At 43.8% G+C, this 14540-nt stretch overlaps 1 protein-coding gene across 1 annotated transcript in view; it reads left to right on the top strand.

The window, feature by feature from the left end:
* SRD5A2 (steroid 5 alpha-reductase 2) overlaps positions 1 to 14540 on the top strand; it is a 61626-nt gene that overhangs the window by 25927 nt on the left and 21159 nt on the right. The gene's annotated exons all lie outside the window — the stretch shown is intronic.

Here is a 14540-nt window from a genome sequence, read left to right as displayed (position 1 = left end):
ATAATAATGGAACTTTACGAATTGTAGTAATTTGGAAAAGCCGGAGAAGACCTATTTGTTCCAGAAAAATTTGCTGGAACAATATAAGCACTCAGGTATTATGTTATGCCTGCTAATTTTTTTTGATAACCAGACATTTTGCTGCAACTATATTACAGTCATTAATACGTGGGGCTGCCAGCCAGGGCTCCTGCCGTCAGATCCCAATGGCTGACAGAATTGCAGTGGAAGCCTAATAATGCGTGATCCACAATATCACAAATTAAGTAGGGCATTTATTATAAGGTAATAAATGAAGTGGTCTGCCTTCTGTTCTGGGTCTACTTCACACACATACATGACTAGCCCTATTGATTTCAGTCCTGCAAGTAGGATTAGGGCCTTGGTATTTTGTGTTTTGTTTGGACCACAATATTTATACAGCTCAATTTTTATTCCAAGCTTTTTGGGGCAGAGACTGTATGACTGTGTGTGTGTGTGTGGCATTAAGGGACTCTAGGCACTAACAGTGCAAACGGTTGTTAATAATGTACTTGCTACCCTTGTGGTTCAAAATACTCCCAGTTTGTTGATCTCATGGGTACACCACAAAGCCTGTTTGCTTGAACAGACATTTGGGGAAGGCAGAGGCACTTAGGGGTGGAAATTTGGAGGAAGGAGTAAAACGGGTGTAAAGATTCTAACTTGCTGTATGATATGTTCTTGCAGCCTGGTTGTTGGCATGTTGGCAGCGGGGAATATGTTGCTATTTTGCTTTTGAAATAACTTTTTGCATTTTTTAACGGATGGCGATAGCATTTAGAGCCTGGGATAGGCATGTTAAATGTTTACTTATAGCCATACATGTATTTCCAGTAGCAACCCTTAGACATTTAAATGGCTTGTGTGCTCATAAATCTTAGGCACCAAGTTATGCCTACAGTTTTATACCTGCAGAATGTAAGTGCAGACATTTAGACCCAGGAATTGAGACACTGTCTGTATAACTTTTATCTGGAATCAACAAAATATAACTCAAGTATAATCAAAGTTAAAAGCATTAACTCTGGACCAGATCAATTCCTATCACAGAAATACCCAGTGGTTGGGGGGTGGCGAGAGAGGGAGAGGGGGAAGGAGTCTCCTGGGAGAGGATTCTTACCCAGATCCTCTAACAAAGTCTTCTGTTAATTGTTCCATCTGGAGTATGTGTTTTCAGTATCCCTAGCTCCCAGAATAGGGAGAGGTGTTTTTTCCCTAAACATCACAAATTCCCTAGCAGCCAGTACTGCTGTTTTGGGTGCTCTATATCTTGAAATGAGCCAGAGGCAGCACAGATCCAGTGGAGTTGGAGGCATTCCCAAGATAACCATTCTTTAAACTCGGGTTTGCGTCGGCTGAGGCTGCATTACTTTCCTGTCAGATTCCCTGTGGGACTTATGGGAGGAGTGAGATGATGTGTACTCTCCCCCTCTTTGATCACTGATCTTCTTCCCTGTGGTGCCACAGCAATCAAGTAAAATCCAACCCACTCAAGCCTAAATAGGTCCTTGCAGGTCTCACTGGACCTTTGGTTAGGGTAAAATATGATCCCACTGCACCTCTGGATCTAAAAGCAACAGCTTTGACTGCCCGAACTGAAGAACTCAGGGTCCATAGTGCAAAGGCTGTTGCAGACACACAAATCTCAATTTGTGAACAAGCCACTGGAGGACAGACAGCACCATTGTTAGTGGGTTATGTTAACATTATGAAAAGATTAGCAGCTTCTGTAAAAAAGTTAAGACACTTAATATTTCTAGAATTGATTGGAAGTATATATACTCTTCAGGTGAACTGGACTAAACTATGAAAATTGACTGGCTTTTAACTTAATTTTCTCTTTAAAATATATTTTGTTGGAAAATAAGAGATGAAAAGCAAGACACATGATTTATTGTTCACTACTTCAAAAGGGAAAGTTGTGTCAGCTGACTAAATAAATTTCATCACAGCTTTGGCTGATAAAGATAATTAAGTGGTGACAGGTTAGTCATCCATACCACACAGAAAGGAAAACAGGTTAGGTCAAATCATCGCTGATATAACTCCATAAAGCCAAATTTTGCTGTTATTCTGAAGCAAAGTCTTAACTGGGTTGTTCAGACGTAGCGAGAGCAGAATTTGGTCTTGTGGAATTACACCCAGGATGAATTTGCACCACACCATATAGAAAATCTTAATAAAACCACAATATGGATTTGAATTCACAGCCCTCTAAATCTATAGGAGATGCTATGGGCAGATTCTGTTCTGTTACATCTACGCAACCTTGCTAGTTGTTTTCATCCTCCACAACCTTACTACACAGATATCCAGCAGACCACCTCAGAGAAGTAACTCCATAGGTAAGATACTTGGGTGAAATCCTGGTTCTATTCACATTAATGGCGAAATTCTCATTGACTTCAATCGAGCCAGGATTGCACCACTTGAACAGAACAAGACCTGCCTCTGGCTCAGTTCGGATAGAACCTGGGAGCAGAGTACAAACACATTCTCGCTGATCTCCATTGCCTGGAAGGGTATAAAGAGTAAGTTACAATGGCTTTATGTACTGTAGGCCTGCTTTCTCCCTCCTTTCCTTATAAGGACTCCTGGTAAGTCTATTTCAAGGGGCATGCAGCCTGAGTGCCCCACTGTTCTACAGCAGTGAATTCAGGAAGTGTTCTGGTTGCACTGTTGCTTAATTCTGGGTCCAGAGGAACTGCATTGCATTCTGGAGATAATGGGGAATCTGGGGAAGGGAAACCTCTGTTCACATGTGTGGCAAAAGGTTAGAAATGCTAGAACTCAATTTGTGTACTAGAAGGTTTAAGTCAATGTGGCTACCGTACGTGTTGTGCGAGTCCCCTTTGTAATAAACCTTTTGCACTGTTCTAAAATTTAACATCTGCTGGTTCTACACAGTTGGGCTTTTTCCCAGATTGTGTGGTGCAGGTTAGTTTGCCAGTGCAGATCTCCCCCAGTCATATCTCCAACACCACATTTCTGAGGTGGATAGGATTTTTTTTAAAAAACAGAGTAAGTGGCAATACAAATCCAAGCAGCACCACCTTCCACTGGATATTAAAAACGGTGATTTTTATGCCATTGTCTAGTAAAACTTTTCAATAGTTCTAAACTTTCACTGCTGTTTTTGGAAGTATTCAGCACTTTTTTTGTACCCTTAATCTCTGTCATAATTGCTGGAAACTTGGCTTTCATCACTGTGGTTCATAAAGGAATTAACACAATAACAGAGCTGGTTGTAGTCACTTTATTCACTGCTTGACATACAAGATAAGATTTAAGCTAAACTTATAGCTTTAGGACTGCATATACTTTTATGGCTTAACTTATTTTTGATCAAACTGGCTTCTTTAAGGGAGGTCATCTATTAGTAATGCTCATATAGTACAGCAATAAATGTCATAGAGAGCCCCAACAACAGAGAATACTAGGAACAATTGCTAAGAGTTAAATCCCATTTCCTTTTCCATAAAAGTTCACCTGCTGAATAGGAAAAGTAACTTGTAACACAACATGAAGTTGTCTGAACAGTGTCTCCACCACACTATTCCATTCATGATGTGGAGCTTGCAACTTCTGGGCACAGGAGACAACTCTGAGCACGCTATCCCAGCCGCTATCCCAGAAGCCAAGCCTGGGCAGGAGGCAGCCCACTGCTGCCGCAGCCAGGCAGAATCCAGGAGTGGTTCTATCCCGCTCCCTGCCCGGCTCCGGCTGCCAGGAAGAGCAGCCGAACGTGCCAGAGAAGGAACCAGTGCGGCGGGTGGACAGAGCTCCCCTCCCCCAGGTAACATAGTATGGGGGTGGGGGAGAGAGCACGGGGACCCCAGGCTGGGGGCGGGGCAGGGAGGAGACACATGGGGAGATCACTTGTCCCCCCCTTTAGCTGGTCTGGCATCTTCCATGCTCCAATGTGAGATTCTTATATACAGAGGCACCAGCTTCGTCAGTCACCACACTTTTTCTCCCAAACCAGAGGGCTTCTGCTGCTCATCCTTCTTCCCCAGGAGACTCCTACCGCTCTTGCTCTTTCATCTGTCCTCATTATAAAAAGCCCCACCTTGGTTTGCCATTGGTCCAGCCTCAGAAATCTGTCCACGAAGGCTATTCTACAGGTCAGAGGCACCGTCTGTAGCCACGCTGCACCTGTGCCTAGGTCTAGTCCTGTCCCTGTAAGGATGATCTGGTGGTTAGGGCACTAGCCTGGCATTCAAGAGTTCTGGATTCAATTCCCTGCTCTACCAGACTTTATTTGTGACCATGGGCAAGTCATTTAGTCTCTTGGTGCCGCAGTGCTCCATCTGTAAAATGGGGATAATAGTGTTTCCCTGCCTCACAGGATAATAGTAAGGACAAATACAAAAAGATTGAGGCGTTCAGCTACTATGGTAATGGGGGCTATATAAGTACCATAGATAAATGCCATTTCTCTCTCCCCCTCTCCTCACACAAACAATCTTTGTTCCTTCTGGTCATGTGAGTGGATGGAGACATCCATTTGTTAGTTAGGAAACAGCCTTATGTCAATTCGCTCCGGGCTTTATGTAGCAGAATGCATCCACAGCGACCTGTGCCACTCAACCCTTTAAAAGTCATTGATGCTGACTCATCCCCCTGCTCTACACAATTGACAATATCCCACAGTACTGTCTAGTAGAGATTTTCAATCCATCAATGCACATCCTCTCCCTCCAGATGCTCTGAGGATGGCCACACAAATCACCGGATTTACTAGGTTCCTAGGATTCAAGAAAACCCATTGTGCTATAGTGCAACATGGTATCTAAGGTGTCCACCTTGGACCCTCCCGCACCTCCCACATCAATATGTTGGCTGGCTAACAAAGATAAAATCAATTAGGAGAGAATCAGAGAAAATAGCTAAGGGATGTGATACTCCCTGGGGGTATTTGGGGTTGTGAAGCACCTTGTTACTATATGCCCTTATCATGAAGGAGCCTCATTTGTACCTGCCTGGGATCAACTCCCTAATGCCACTGGCCATAGGCAACGCAAGCATTTCCCTCCAGACCTACTCAGGCCTCGCTTTCTCTTTACTGGTTAGTGATAGGCACACTCCAACTCCCGAATCCTCCAAACATCCCCTGTAATGTCCAGCCCATTTCACTGAACACTCACAGAATTGCCAGGCCCATGTTTCCCTTAGGAATAAAACATCACAGCTCACTAGTTACATCTCAGAGCACAGCTTTGCTTGACACACAACACTTAGATTTGTTTATAGAGAAAACAAGTCTAAGTTTATTTAACAAAGAGATTCATACCGTAGCAAACAAAAATATTGGATACCAAGCGTTAGCTTGAAAAGAAAAACAAAAGCTTTCTATGGCCCAAACTTAACTAAAACTTTATTTTTCTGTCTTAAAAAGTTTATCTCATCCAAAGTTCTTCCCAGGGTTTTCAGCCAAGTCTGGCTGAGGTCCATTTTTCATTATGCAAGCCCACTGCCACTTTACTTTGTCAGGAAAGGATAGCTGGGGATCCCTCTGCACCCTAGATATAGTTTCAAAAGTTCCTTGTCTGTACTTGTAAATAGGATACCCCAGCTGGTTTTGTTTTTGTCCTGCAGGACTCACAATCTATTGATTAGCATTTTGCTCGGACTGTAAAGGGACATCCATTGTGAACTGCAGTAGTATTAGGCATCCTTCAGTCTCGAGAGACCATGGATATGTGCCTCTGAGAGGTAAGGAATTTAGAGGGGTGGCGAGTTGTATGGGCCCATGGTGCCTGTGCTCCAGGAATACTCAGAGCACGGGGGCCCGGCTCCACCAATGTTCAGGGCCAGGTCTCTCCCCCCTCCCCTCCTGCTGCCCCTGGGCGATTTAAAAGGGCCCGGGGGCCCCTGCCGCCACCACCAGCAGTGCATCGGGCCTAAAGCAGCTTCCTGCCCACCCTCGCTCCACGCGCTGCTCCCACCCCGAGCGCCAACTCTGCCATTGGAACTGCGGCCAATGGGAGCTGCAGGGGCGGTGCCTGTGGCCCTCCCCCGGTCTACCTGCCTAGGAGCCACTGCCAGAGGGGTGTGTGGGTCACTTTCAGGAGAGGCCCGAGGTAAGTGCCATACCCCTCACCCCCTCCTGCACCCCAACCCCCTGCCCCAGCTCAGAGCCCGCACCCCACACCCAAACTCCCTCCCAGAGCCCGCCCCCCTGCACCTCCTCCTGCACCCTTGCCCCAGCCCTGAGCCTTCACCACATTCCCTCCCAGAGCCTGCACTCCTCCCGCACCCAAACTCCCTCCCAGAGCCTTAGGCAGGAGTGGGAGGAGGGGCAGGACTTAGACCCGTTCTGGGCACCACCAAAAATTATACAAACCTGTTGCCCCTGGAATTTACTCAGTTGGTTTTATGGCAGCCGCAAATATGGCTGAAGAGACCCACTTGAGAGAAGCAATCTCTGCCGCATCTGTCACGTTTAAAGGTGATGTTTCAACCTTTTGGGCTCTGCCTTCTGTGAGCTCTTTTCTCCTCTGTGAAGCTGGACTGCTTCCTCTCATAAGTCCAGAGATCTTTGTTAAGCTCTTGGTTCCAAAAGCTGCAGTTTTGAGTGTGATTTTTCCCATTTGTCCACATCCATGTCCATTTCTTCTCACTTGCACACATCCTTGAAACGCAATTTTGGGCTCCCTTTGAGTCTTTTTCCAGATGCCAATTGACCATACAGGATGTCCTTTGGGATGCACCCTTCATTCATTTGGCACCCATGCCCAAGCCAGCAGAGGCATCTCTGTTTGAGGAATGTTTGCATGCTGGGTAAGCTGGCCTGCTTGAGTACCTCAGTGTTGGTGATTCTGTCCCTCCAGGAGATTCCAAAGATTCGATGAAGGCAATGCATATGAAGGCTGAGCATCTTTTCTTGGGGAGTTTAAGGCCCATGTCTTCCTCCCATACAAACGTGTGCTGATAACATACACACAATACACACAGATCTTTGTTTGTTCTGTCAGTTTGTTGTTTTGCCATACCCTCTTGCTCAGTCTAGACGTTGTGGTGGCTTTTCCAGTGCTGATGTTGAGTTCCGTTTCAAGTGAAAGGCTGACTACAATAGTGGATGTGAACTCGTTCATCACTTCATAATTGTTCATAATTGTTGATCTTGGTGAAGGGTGCTTCCTCAACTGCTTGGCACATTATGTTAGTCTTTTTTAGGCTTATACTAAGCCCAAAGTCTAGGCAGGCTTTGGAAAAACTGTCCATTAGGCTTTGAAGATGAGCTTCTATGTGGGTTGTCACTGTTGCGTCATCCGCAAAGAGGAGGTGTTGGATAAGGGCCTCCCGAGTCTTGGTTTTAGATTTGAGTCTTGCAAGATTGACAGCTTTCCATCCAATCTTGTGTGCAACTAGATCTTGTTTCAGTAGCAGGGCGAAGATCCCAAGCAGAGTTGAGGCAAGTACATAACCTTGCTTAGCTCTGCTATGAAGCTGGAAAGCCTCAGACACTGAGCCGTCATACTGGACTGTGACGTACATGTTTTCATGGAAGGATCAAATCATGCTTAAGAGCTGAGGGGGACATCCAATCTTTTCTGGAAGTGTGAAAAGTCCACTTCTACTGACAAAATCAAAAGCCTTTGTGAGATCCATGAAGGCAATGTAGAGGGGCTTTTTTTGTTCTCTGCATTTCTTTTGTAGTTGTCTTAGTGAGAAGATCACGTCTATAATAGACCTTTCAGCTCTGAAGCTGCACTGTGATTCAGGACAGACTCTGTCTGCAAGGGTCTGAAGTCTGTTCAGGACAACTCAGGCAAAGGCTTTTCCCATAATACTAAGAAGGGAAATGCCACGATAGTTGTTACAGTTGCTCCTATCACCCTTGTTTTTATAGGGAGTGATGATGTTGGTGTCTCTCATTTCTTGTGGTACTTCACCTTCTTTCCAGCACAGGAAGAGCAACTCATGAAGATGTTGCAGTAGAATAGGTTTTCTGCATTCTATGACCTCGGACGGTATGCAGTCTTTTCTGGGGGCCTTTCCATTGTGAACTGTATAATACCTAATTTGCACATGACCAGGCAAGGAGAGAGAAGCATCTCTTAGCCCCTGCCTGGCAGCACAGGTGCTGGAACCGGGGGGGCCAGGAGGCCAGGCCCGTCTACTTTTCACCATGGGTCCCACCCGTGCCCCTCCTCTTCCCCCTGAAGCCCCACCCCCTGGAGCCCAGGCAGGGTAAGAGCCATGCAGGCAGCTGTGAGGAGCTGCGGACCATCCACCTGCTCTAGGCAGGAAGTTCAGGGGGTGCGGACAGGGGCCAGGGGTTGCTGTCATGCCCCCCAAACCTGGGCAGGTGGAGAGACCTGGGCTCCCTGGCCTTGCTTCGGCTTCAGGCTTGGCCAGGGATGGGGTCTTGGCGGGGGGCGGGGAGGGAAGGGGCAGGGGTGGGGCCACAGAGGAGGCAGGGGTCCCTGGCCCCCTCACTTTTGGGAAGGCTCCTCAGCCCCTGCCTGGCAGGTTTACGTGGCCTGCCTTAACTCACAGACCTACAGACCATGATTTTCAGCATATATACATAACACCACCTATTTTCCATACATACTTCTTGCACTGATTACGACTACTAGCATGATACAGGCTTTCATTAGAGACCTTACATGACATTCTTTGTACGCAGCGTTGTTGTAGCCATATTGGTCCCAGGATATTAGAGGGACAAGGTGGGTGAGGTAATATCTTTTATTGGACCAACTTCTGTTGGTGAGAGAGACCAGCTTTTGAGTTTGCACTAAGAGGTATGAGAGAGCTGTATATAGCGTCAGTTACAATGATTTGTATGTTGTGCACACCTACCTATCTATCTTAGATTCTTATATGGAGCCCATTGCTATTGTATATGTATCATTTCCACCTGTCCACTAGGAACTAGATGGAGATGACTAATTTATTTCACAAAGGGCATCTATAGAGACTATAACAAAGTTAAAGTTACTACTGACTTGTGTCTGATAACCTAGAGGTTAAATATTCTGTATCTCATTACCAATCTGCAGAGCCACCCAGATTTCTGCCCAGCAATTTTCTAAGGAACTAAGTATTTTAAGGCAGTTTACGTGGAATCCTGTTAAAGGGAAACAGCAAGTTTCTTTTTCAGTGGTCTTTCATGTCTTTTGTATTGCAAACAGATTTGTTCTGCCTCTAGCAGTCCATCAGGTCACTGTTGTTCTGGCAGGATCCCTGGTCTCTTGGTCTGGGGACTGATTTATTTTGTCTTTGATGGATTGCCAAGTTGTTCTCCTTGCTGCATATGCTGTTTCCTCCTCTGCAGTGTAAGTTGTTAACTTGGCAGTATGCAGGACTGTGATACTGGCTTGGTGCCATCCTTCTCTTAATTAATTTGAAGCAGCTATTGAGGCCACACTTTGAGTTTTTTGCTGTGTGTTGGCATATTGCTGACCCCCTTTTCATAGGTTTTCCATTTTTTTAAAGATATCATTGCCAAAAAGCCCTGAGACCTGTTCATGTAAGTATAAACCCCTAAATGAAGTTTCTATTGCTCCTGCTGATCCCACTGGAGGACTGAGGCCATAAACTGCTTGAATTTCCAGTTGTATAGATATTTACCCTACTGCTCACATGGGGTTTGATTACACGAGATTGGTACAGTTGTATTTTCTGATCATTGCCAACCCCAAGCATTCAAAAACCATAAATCAAGCTCCCAAAATCATGAGATTGGCTTAAAACTCATGAGAATTAAAAAAAAAATTGGTTTCTTTTATCTGCCTTCTGGTTTTTGAGCTTTTAGCGTTCACTTGATTCATGTTTTCAAGGTTTTTTCCACAACCATGAGGACTAGAAACTTTACTTTTTTATTGTTTGTACGGTGCCTAGCACAATAGGGTCCTGGTCTATGACTGGGTCTCCTGGTAATAGTAGTACTAAATAAATAAATGAAAGTTGGCATTCTGGGGCCATGGGCTTCTGTGAGGAGCAGGGGCTTCAAGAAGAACATCAAATACAATGAGATTTGTAATAAAATTGTGAGAGTCGGCTCTTTACTGTGTTCAAATTATTTTGATTTAGAAATTGTTACCTGACTGAGGCACCCATTTCCCACTATATCTGTGCTGTACTCATGCTCTGGTTTGAACGCAGATTGTGGAGTGAAGTTTATTTTCTTGTGAGGTTTCCTCTACTATGCTTTGTCAAAAAACTACAGAAATATTAAATGGCTTTTGTTTCCCAAGAAGTGTGTTGGCTGGAGGAGGTGCAGGGATAGAAAGAATATTCTCATGGTTAAACCATTGGATTGATAAGGATCAACCTCTCCCACTTCTTTCAGATTAGATTAACCTCAGTGTTGTTCCCTGCCAGCCATTTAGGATCCTCGTCCCCACCTCAATCATGACCATCTGCATCTAAGCCTTGCATACTCTGCAAAATGTGCATGTCCTAACATGCTCTTTACAAAGTCTACAGCAAACTGATGTGTGTAATATATGAATCTGAAATCTGCATTAAATATACTTTAAAAGATACACAAGTATATTTAGGAATGTGTTGCATTGTGGTAGTACCATGAGGTCCCTTTGTATAAAGCACAGTACAAACACATGACAAAAAGATGCTCCCGGTCCCAAAGAGCTGTATAATACAGTTTAAAAAATGTTTTTTTAAAAACCATAATTTATAAAATAGTGGTTATGTCTTTAGTTTTGGGTACTTATGATAACTTTTTAAATCCTCTCTGATTCTTACATATACCAATACTTATTAGGGACTCTTTGAGAAATGATGTTGAAGCTCTTACAAGAGTCTATTTTGCAGATATGACAAACCAAGAAATTGTTAGCAATGTTTTTGAAAAGTTATCATAAAAGTTTCTATATATTTTTTAGTGTATTTCAAGTACATTTCTACTTGTCCATTTCCCATATCTCAAACTTCTTGTGTAATATGGTCCAAACATTTCAGATAAATCCTGACTGGCTTGATTTATTTCTAGTGAAGCTGAAAGGCTGATGGGTTAGCTGAAAATTGGTCTTATTTCTAGTTAGCTTCACCTTTAACTGTGGAAGGATTGGATCTCTTAATAATATTAGCCTTCTCCTTTGCATAAATTCAATAATAGTGGAAGTCTTGTTACTTTCTTCTATTTTATTAAAAATATATATGGCTTAAACATTTGGGAAAACCCTGTTGCGGTCATTTTCGTTACAATGGTGCAGTGAAGACAGCATCTTAAAAATACTGATAAATTCTGGTAAATTCTGGTAACTTCCATAAAAGCAAATAAGTGTGTTATAGCTAGGGTGACTATATTTCCCAAAAGGAAAACAGAATACCGCATGGAGCTAGCCCGAGCCACTCGCCCAAGCCCCCTTCCCCACGCGGGGCTGGTGTCACTGCTCACCCAAGCCCTGCCTGCCCCCTGGCATGGGGCTGGCATCACTTGCCGCTCCACCACCCGCATGTTCTTCCACACCCCACTTTTTTTTTTTTCTTTTTTTACAAATGTGGGCATTTGTCCCATTTGCTCTTGCCAACTGATCAAGTTGGCAAGAGCAAACGGGACAAATTACCACTTTTGCCAAAAAAAGTCAGGACGGCCAGGACAGGGCTTAAAAAAGGGACATACAGTCACCCTAATTAAATTGTAACAAGTGGTTTGTGAGTGTGTGGCTTATCAAAGTGAATTGGTTAGCAGTTCTCAAATTTCATTGCACCGCGCCTTCCTTCTGACAAAAAAAATTACTACACAACCCTGAGAAGAGGGACCACAGCCTGAGCCCAAGCCCAAACCCCACTGCTCTGGGCAGAGGGGACCAAAGCCTGAGGGCTTCAGCCCCAGATGTGAGTAGGCCGAAGCCTGAGCCCTGCCCCCCAGGGCTTAAACTTTCAGTCTTTGGCTTCAGTCCCAGGTTGTGGGGCTCAGGCTTCAACTTCAGCTTCAGCCCAGTACCTGAGCAAGTCTAACGCCAGCCCTGGCAACTGCATTAAAATGGGGTTGCAACCCGCTTTGGGGTCCTGACCCACGGTGTAAGAATCGCTTAACCTAATCCCTCAAGTAAAGTTTTAAAACAAATGGTAAAGTGGCATTAATCACTCCAACCCCTCTATATAATGTATAGTTTAAAGAAAAAAAATAAGCAAAGGGGTGAGGACAAGTGAATACACAGAGAATAAACTTCCCTCTTCACTGATGCAGTTTCTCTGCAATCCATAGCAGCACAAGTAAATTGTCCTTAGTGAACAAATCGGTCTAAGGCATGAGTGAAAGGTTTTAATTACATGAATTTTGCAAAAAAACCAATCAGACCAGGAGTCTTTCCAGGGCTCTAAATATTATTTGGATCCTAGTATAAAGATTTGTCCCCACAAATAAATAGTTCTGCACAAGAATTATGTCAAGGCACAGATACCACATTTTTAAGGTAGTCTTGAAGCTCAGAACAAGGGTACCATCACAACAATGATTGGAATAAAACTATTTCCTATGCAGATGTTTCTGTGGGTGTTCAAAAGAAAGCTTTCTGTTGTAGGTAGAAGACCTTGGGAAGTGGCTTTGGGGCATTTTTTAGCAGTACTTTGATGTACGGTATGTATGTAGTTTCAGAGTAACAGCCGTGTTAGTCGGTATTTGCAAAAAGAAAAGGAGTACTTGTGGCACCTTAGAGACTAACCAATTTATTTGAGCATAAGCATCCGATGAAGTGAGCTGTAGCTCGAGAAAGCTTATGCTCAAATAAATTGGTTAGTCTCTAAGGTGTCACAAGTACTCCTTTTCTTTTTGTATGTATGTAGATGCTTGGCTTTTGAGGAATACCCTACAGACATGGCTAGATCAGACCTCAGAGGATGCCATCCAAACGGGCAATAATGAGGACATAAAACTATCATAAACTGATCCTTTTAGTGGAAGAAGATAATACTGCTGTGGCAGGCATCCATCAGGTGCTGCTGTTACAGTCTCCCGTGTAATTTTTCATAGTTTGTGAGTACGTTTTTGGTCTTGGAAGAAATGTTTATGGTAGTTTTTTAGTTTTACAGGGTTCTGTGTAGATTAGAAAGTGCTGTGTGAACAACAGGGGAGTTTGGTCTCTGCCTTGGTTTCTGATTAGAGTCAACGCTTGAGGCAGAGTTGTTCCCTGTGTGCTGTTTAACCATCTTGTTTCAGGACTTTGTAAATTAAGCAAGTTATACGTAGAATATGCCCAGATTCTGTTTCACTCATTTTTTTTATCCACTGAGGAGCCAACTTGCAAGGCCCTGGAATTCTGCTTCCACTTGGGAGAGCAGGACACTGGTGTCAGAAGTCAACAATATTTAGCATTCATATAGTGCACTATAAACACCAATCAATTTTTACAACACTTCTATGAGGGTGGATGGAAAATGTGATCGCCATTTTATAAAGAGGGAAACCAAGGCAGAGAGGTCAATTGACTTTCTCAAGAATAACAGGAGTACTTGTGGCACCTTAGAGACTAACAAATTAATTTGAGCATAAGCTTTTGTGGGCTACAGCCCACTTCATCGGATGCATGCAGTGGAAAATACAGTAGGATGATTTTATATACACAGAGAACATGAAACAATGGGTGTTACCATACACACTATAATGAGAGTGATCAGTTAAGGTGAGCTATTACCAGCAGGAGAGGGGAAGAAAAACCAAAAAATACCTTTTATAGTGATAATCAAGATGGGCCATTTCCAGCAGTTGACAAGAACGTGTGAGGAACAGTGGGTGGGTGGGGAATAAACATGGGGAAATAGTTTTACTTTGTGTAATGACACATCCACTCCCAGTCTTTATTCAAGCCTAATTTAATAGTGTCCAGTTTGCAAATTAATTCCAATTCAGCAGTCTCTTGTTGCAGTCTGTTTTTGAAGTTTTTTTGTTGTAATATTGCGACTTTTAGGTCTGTAATCAAGTGACCAGAGAGATTGAAGTGTTCTCTGACTGATTTTTGAATGTTATCATTCTTGATGTCTGATTTGTGTCCCTTTATTCTTTTACGTAGAGACTGTCCAGTTTGACCAATGTACATGGCAAAGGGGCATTACTGGCACATGATGGCATATATCACATTGGTAGATGTGCAGGTGAACAAGCCTCTGATAGTGTGGCTGATGTGATTAGGCCCTATGATGGTGTCCCCTGAATAGATATGTGGACATAGTTGGCAACGGGCTTTGTTGCAAGGATAGGTTCCTGGGTTAGTGGTTCTGTGGTGTGGGGTGTGGTTGCTGGTGAGTATTTGCTTCAGGTTGGGGGGCTGTCTGTAAGCAAGGACTGGCCTGTCTCCCAAGATCTGTGAGTGTGATGGGTCGTCCTTCAGGATAGGTTGTAGATCCTTGATGATGTCTAAATGAGGCACTCCTAGCTCCCAGTCCTCTGCTCAGACAACTAGGGAATGTTGCATTTTATAGATGAGTATACATTTCTGTAATGCTACTTGTTCTCATTGGTAGTTATTTGTATTACTTATGCTAATGTAGTCTTACTTATTTTGATCATCCAGTACATTTAGTAAGGTTTGTTTCTCTAC

The sequence above is a fragment of the Chelonia mydas genome, chromosome 3, assembly GCF_015237465.2.
Source record: "Chelonia mydas isolate rCheMyd1 chromosome 3, rCheMyd1.pri.v2, whole genome shotgun sequence".
Classification (NCBI taxonomy): domain Eukaryota; kingdom Metazoa; phylum Chordata; order Testudines; family Cheloniidae; genus Chelonia; species Chelonia mydas.
Note: the sequence above shows the minus strand (reverse complement) of the source record. Positions and strands in the feature narration are given on the sequence as shown.